We start from the raw sequence: 6,000 nt of genomic DNA, 5'->3' as shown, positions 1-6,000 counted from the left end.
AGAGAGAGAGAGAGAGAGAGAGAGAGAGAGAGAGAGAACAATGGAGGGAATATTCAAAGGGAAGGAAGGAAAATGTGAAAAGGAAGGGTACGGATTAGAGAAAAATAAAAAACAAAGAAAATGAAGCGATAAAAGTAGGAAAGCGGCGGCGGCGGCGGAGGAGGAGGAGGAGGAGGAGGAGGAGGAGGAGGAGGAGGAAGAGGAGGAGGCGATAAGAAGAAGGAGGGAAGGGAAGGAAGGAGGGAGAGAGTGAGAGAGAGACCAAATGAGAGATGAGTGGATGGAGCGGAATGCTACAAAGCAAAATAGTGGCGACCGGCGTCGGCGTCGGCGTCGCCCAGGGACGACGAAGGCGGGAGGAGAGAATGGGGGAAGAGAAGCGAGAAGAGAGAGGAGAGGAGAGAGAGAGAGAGAGAGGTAGGGAGGGAAAGACAGGTAGGGAAGAAGATTGGAGGGGGAAGAAAACGAAAGGGGGAAAAAGGGGGGGAAGGACAGAGATAGATAAATGGATAGGGAGAAAAAGAGAAAGAGAGCGAGAGTGACAGAAACGGAGAGGAAGAGAGTGGGGGGAAGGAAGAATTTGAGAGAAAGTGAGGGAGAGAGGGAGAGAGAGAGAGGGAGAGGGGTGGTGTGGGGTGGGGTGGGACGACGACAGGGAGGAAGGAATACAGAGCTCGGGGGGGGGGAAGAAAGAGGAGATCGGGGGTGGCGGGAGAGGACCACCTGGGCGGGTGAAGAAGAAGAAGAGGAGTAAGAAGTTATCGAGGGTGATGATGAAGGTGGGAGTGAACAGCGAGGAGGGGGGAAGAGGAGGCGATAGAGAGGAGGGGGAAGAGTGAGGGTAGAGGGGGAAGCAGGGGTAGAGGGGAGGTAGAGAGGAAGGAGGGGGGGAGAGGAAGGAGGAGGGGAGAGGAGGGGGAGGGGAGGGGGTCAGGGTCGGGAGAGGAAAGGTTAGCACGTCCGTACAGGAGTAATGGAAAAAGAAAGGAGGGAAAGAAGGAGAGAAGGAGGGAAAGAAGGAAAGAGAGAAGGAAGGTGAGCACGAAGGAAGGAAGGAAGGAGATAAGGAAGGAGAGAAGGTAGGAAGGAGAGAAGGAAGGAAGGGGAGAAGGAAGGAAGGAAGGAAGGAAGGAGAGAGGGAAGGAGTGGCGCAAGTGAAGGTGAAGGGGAAGATGGCGACCTGGCACCAGGTGCTGCTCGGTGCGTCGCAAAAGTAAAGGAGGAAGGAGGAGGAGGAAGGAGGAGGAGGAGGAGGAGGAGGAGAAACAGGTGTCAGGAAGCAAAAATGAACAGGAAGAAAGCCAGGAAAGAGAAGAGAAGGTGAATGAAGAGGAGGAATAGGAGGAGGAACAGGGCGTGAGAAGGAGGGGAAGAGGATGAGGAGGACCTAAAGAGGATGATAAAAATGAGGAGGGGAGGAGGAGGAGGACAAAGACAAGGAGGAAGAAAATAAGGAGAAACAGGTGGAGGAACAGGAGGACGAAGACAAGGAGGAAAAAAAGGGTGAGGAACAGGTGGAGGAGCAGAAGGAGGAGAAGTCAAGGAGGAGGAAGAGAAGAAAGTGAAGGAGAAGGAAGAAGGAGGAGGAGGAGGAGGAGGAGGAGCCAAAGAGTATGATGATGAGGAGGAGGAGGAGGAGGATAAATAACAGCAGGAAAAAGAGGAAGAGGAGGAGAAGAAAGAGGAGAAGAAAGAGGAGAAGAAAGAGAAGGAGAAGAAAGAGGAGGAGGAGGAGGAGGTTATGACTACGTGAAGGGGGCTGTTTCGACCCAGCGCTCCCCTCGTTTGTTTTTTGTTGTTTAATGACCGCCGCAGCAAATTGAGGTCAATTAGACTCGACCACCGTTACGATCAATCCTTTCACTGCTGCTCACAGGCCGTGCACTTGTTCCAACTGCCGTCAGGTTGGAAAAGAACTTTGAGAATTCTATCAAGGTAGACTTAGTCCATTCACAAATTGACTAAGATTGACCAGGATAGGAAAACAGTTCCGGAATTGAATTACAAATGTTGCTAGCCAGTTGCTTCTTAGTTTCATGGCTGAACTTCAGACTTCCCACAGGAAGAATGAAATAGGAGATTAGGCAATAAGTGTTAATGAATCACGATAAGATTCAAGACTGTTTTGATTGGCGAATGAGTGCGCGGGGATGACACAGACATGCACATTCGCACAGACACAAACACGCACATGTACGGGTACGCACACAGACATACACACACATACACGCATATATACACACACGCGCCACTGGGAAGAAAGTAACTCCTGATAGTCAATATGGCGGGACCATTAAAGCCAAGATGATGAGACGAAATAATTCATTCTTAGGGAGATTGAAGAAGGGCCAGTTGGCGCAGAATGTAGGGCACGGAGACCTAGCACGAGAGAGAGAAAAAAAGAGAGAGAGAGCGAGCGAGTGAGAGAGAGAGAGAGAGAGAGAGAGAGAGAGAGAGAGAGAGAGAGAGAGAGAGAGAGAGAGAGAGAGAGAGAGAGAGAGAGAGAGAGAGAGAGAGGAGAGAGAGAGAGAGAGAGAGAGAGAGAGAGAGAGAGAGAGAGAGAGAGAGAGAGAGAGAGAGAGAGAGAGAGAGAGAGAGAGGAGAAACAGACAGACAGGTGGGAGAGAAAAAGAGCGAGAGCGAGGGAGAGAGGGAGAGAGGAGAGGGAGGGAGAGCAAGAGAGAACAAGAGAGGGGAAAGAAAGAGAGCGAAATCGACAGAGAGAGGGAAGGAGAGAGAGAGATGAGAGAGAGGAAGAGAGAGAGAGAGAGAGAGAGAGAGAGAGAGAGAGAGAGAGAGAGAGAGAGAGAAAGAGAGAGGAAGAGAGGTAGAGAGAAAGAGAGAGATGAGAGAGAGAGAGAGAGAGAGAGAGAGAGAGAGAGAGAGAGAGAGAGAGAGAGAGAGAGAGAGAGAGAGAGAGAGAGAGGAGAAAGAGAGCGAGAGGTAGAGAGTGAGGGGGAGAGAGAGAGAGAGGGGAGGGAGAGAGAGCGAGAGAGAGCTAGGCAGACAGACAGAAACACGGCAAGGACGATCAAGGACCGACGGAGTGGAACGGCGCGACGCTATTTGATCAAGCTCCACCCTTTCCCCTTAATCCTCTGCAGCGAAGAGGGTTAAGGATAACCGAACGGGTTAAGAAATCCTATTAAGGCACAAGATAAGATGGCAGCGTTATAATGATTAAGATATTAGAGATTAAATCCACTAAATTAATTACATTTCCCTTCAAGGGGTACAACGTGTATGAATAAAATCGCTTGGTGGCAGACAGAGTAGAAGAAAAAGATTACTATTATTACACATTGGAGGAGCGAAGTCATTCAGAGACATTTCCATCACCGTCAAGACCCGATGGATAATGGCAAAACATATAAATAAGTAAAGAAATTAATAAAATAAGGGAATAAACTCATTTGAGTGATTATAATTTGAAGGATTTGAATTAACTCGTTCGGTTTGTTTTTCATGTCGAAAGTCAATACTTATGTTATCAATTTCTCTTAAAATCCTCGAAACGTTCCACGTAAATAATCATTTCCACTTTTTTCTTATCTTGAAAAAAAAATCGAATATCTTAAGATGGTCTTCGTATTTTTCTAAACTCTGAAGACTTTGGGTCACGTGGCCGAGCAGCCTACCGTACTACATGACTCCTGGTGGTGGAGGAGGAGGAGGAGGAGGAGGAGGAGGAGGAGGAGGAGGAAGAGGAGGAGGAGGAGGAAGAAGAGGAGGAGGGGCCAGCGCCCCCCTCCTTTTGTGCATAGCGTAGTGGTATAATTCATAATAAATAATCTGTGTAGATTATGGTGGGGGGCAGAGACCCCGTGGATTGGTGTCTGGGCAGTAGCCACAACTCAAATGTGACATTTATTAAGAGATATTTTGAGCAAAAATCCTTCTTAGTTACTGTGGCGCACGTTTTTATTTTTATTTCATCTTATTCCAAATTATTTAGTTATAGCTAATGACTGGATTACAATTTATTTTTAACCAAAGCGCTGTACCCCTACAAAAACGGAATATCTAATATATTTCTTACAAAAACCAGGATGATTCTTTTTATAAAGATTAATGAAGTTCTTAATAAGTTATCTTAAATATTTGGCAAAGATATCTGCCAGATCCTTTGACTTCGGAGAGGTACAGAATGCAAATAAAATTAATTGGCCTTTCCCAATTTAAAAAAAAAAAAAAAAAAAAAAAAAAAATCACAACCCTGACACAAATCCTTAATCCCTGGAGTTAATTTTTAACCACTGAGGTAGTCTATGATGCTAACAACATGTAGAATGAAATATATGAATTGTGCTTTAACATTAATTTAGGCTTAAGAAGGAAATAGGCAAAACTGGTTTACTAATATGGTGGTCAAAAAATGGAATAGACTTAGTAACCATGTAGTGAGCGCTCAAACTATCGGTTGTTTTAAGAAACGGTTAGACAACTTTATGGATGGGAATGACAGGTGGTAATGGACATGGAACTGCCTAGTGCACGCCTGATGGTCTCTTGCAGTCTCCTTTATTCTTATGCTCATATTATTATTAGGAGGCTCCTCATTCTCTTGGATATTAGAAATAATCGACAGCGTTCTCTAAAGTCCGCCTCCCGATTAAGGGATTATCACACTAAGTTATTTTTCCTCCAGCATTCTACCTCCAAACTCCATTCGAATATCTAGAATATGACTTCGCTTACAGAAATCTAGACTTCTCTAAGAACAGTTCAACAATATGTCGTATAGGTTTACAAGCTCTTAGCTCATCATTCAATTCTGCTATATTAGAGCGATAAATAATTTGATATTTGGAGATTTGAAAATTCAAATATTATAACCGAAGTCGTTTTTACTCAAACGAACTCTCAACGGTTGAAGCTGAAGCCCGTGGAAGCCCAGTGTGATAGCCCCTTTAGAGACCTGTATCTAACCGGGTACACCAAAACGACACAGGTGGTGGTGGTGGTGTGGGGGGGGGGGGTCGGTAGTGTCTAAGTTTGCCGTCTAGATGGCGTTCGGGAGCCTCCGTTGGCGTAGCTGTTGGTATTTCTTGACCGCATCTGGTGCTGTTCACGATCCCCCCTAATCTTCACCCCACAACCCTTACCCCCCTAAACCTTACCCCAACCCCTAACCCATCCACATGTAGGGGATACACACACACACACACACACACACACACACACACACACACACACACACACACACACACACACACACACATATACACAAAAAAATAATAATCCTAGACGGCTGTTGATGACTTGTATCTTTATTATGGCTGTCGCCAGGCGATTTTATTCAGCCGAGAGAGTCCCTCTGAGCATCCAAAGGGTTAACCCTGGCTCAACCACTTCACTACTCATGAAGACTTTAATTTCATTATGGCGGTCGCCAGGCGATTTTAATAATGACAATAATAATAACAATAATGATAATAATAATAATAATAATAATAATAGTAATAATAATAATAATAATAATAATAATATCCAAAAATATCATGAACAGTCAAAAAACTAACCCAACTATATCTGCTACATTCACATATTTTCGTTCACTTATAAACATTGAACCAAAACATCACGATATTTTTTTATGTAGACGAAAAAAAAAAATCAAAGGCGACAGTATAAATTTTGTTATATTCAACGAAATGCTGTCTTCATTTACTCGAAGGACAGTCGTCCCCTCCCCTACCGCCATTCTGTCCTGCACGGGGTTCGATCTCAGACCAAATAATATCGTCGAAGATGAAGACGCATCGACCTCTCTTCCTCTTACTTCCTTTCATAACGGGTGACCCTTTTTCTTGTACCATTCCTGTCACCAGGCGATTTCATTCACCTCTTCCTTGGGACCTCACCCTGTGCCGAAGGTATTGCAGCCTCTGTCGATGAGTCCTTCTTGCTCTTAGGCTGCCACCAGACGATTTTATTCATTTCTGCTGTGGTTCCCCAGTAGGGAAAGGGTTAAAATAATCGCCTCACATTACTGTCTTG

At 45.3% G+C, this 6,000-nt stretch overlaps 1 protein-coding gene across 1 annotated transcript in view; it reads right to left on the bottom strand.

Annotated features, from left to right (window-relative positions):
• The window catches only part of LOC143028541 (uncharacterized), a 126,838-nt gene that overhangs the window by 68,485 nt on the left and 52,353 nt on the right, over positions 1–6,000 (bottom strand). The window lies entirely within an intron of this gene.

The sequence above is a fragment of the Oratosquilla oratoria genome, chromosome 9 (assembly GCF_046742065.1).
Source record: "Oratosquilla oratoria isolate Oo_2021 chromosome 9, ASM4674206v1, whole genome shotgun sequence".
Classification (NCBI taxonomy): Eukaryota; Metazoa; Arthropoda; class Malacostraca; order Stomatopoda; family Squillidae; genus Oratosquilla; species Oratosquilla oratoria.
The sequence above is the reverse complement of the archived record's forward strand: the minus strand, read 5'-3'. Positions and strand labels throughout refer to the sequence as shown.